Source organism: Penaeus chinensis, chromosome 36, assembly GCF_019202785.1.
Source record: "Penaeus chinensis breed Huanghai No. 1 chromosome 36, ASM1920278v2, whole genome shotgun sequence".
NCBI lineage: Eukaryota > Metazoa > Arthropoda > Malacostraca > Decapoda > Penaeidae > Penaeus > Penaeus chinensis.
Window position 1 is genome coordinate 26168677 of NC_061854.1, and position 831 is coordinate 26169507.

The window sequence follows — 831 nt, forward strand, 5'->3', positions numbered from 1 at the left end:
TGATATTTTCTTTCTTAAGCCGCTCTTGAAAATGAACGGATACGGTTTTATCACCAGTGCATGAGAGTGTGTGAATCAGTACATATGTATATAAACGTATATGTATGTGTGTGTGTTTGTGTGCATACATATACACACACATGCTTAAACACACACACACACACACACACACACACACACACACACACACACACATATATATATATATATATATATATATATATATATATGTAAGCATGTGTGTGTATATGTATATATATATATATATATATATATATATATATATATATATGTATATGTATATATATATATTTATATATATATATATGTGATGGTGGGTGTACAAACACAATATATATATATATATATATATATATATATATAAATATATATATAGAGATATATACACACACACACACACACACATATATATATATATATATATATATGTATATATACATATATATGTATATGTATACACAATATATATACATATTTATATATAGTATATATTCATATACATATATATGTATATATACACAATATATATACATATTTATATATAGTATATATTCATATACATATATATGTATATATACACAATATATATACACATACTTATATATAGTATATATTCTTATACATATATACATACCCAGACACACACATATATATAATATATATACACACATGTATATATGTATGTATATATACATGCATGCATACATATATATTCATATATACATATGTATATATACATATATATGAATATATATATTTATATATGCATATATGTATACATACATACATACATATATATGTGTGTGGACA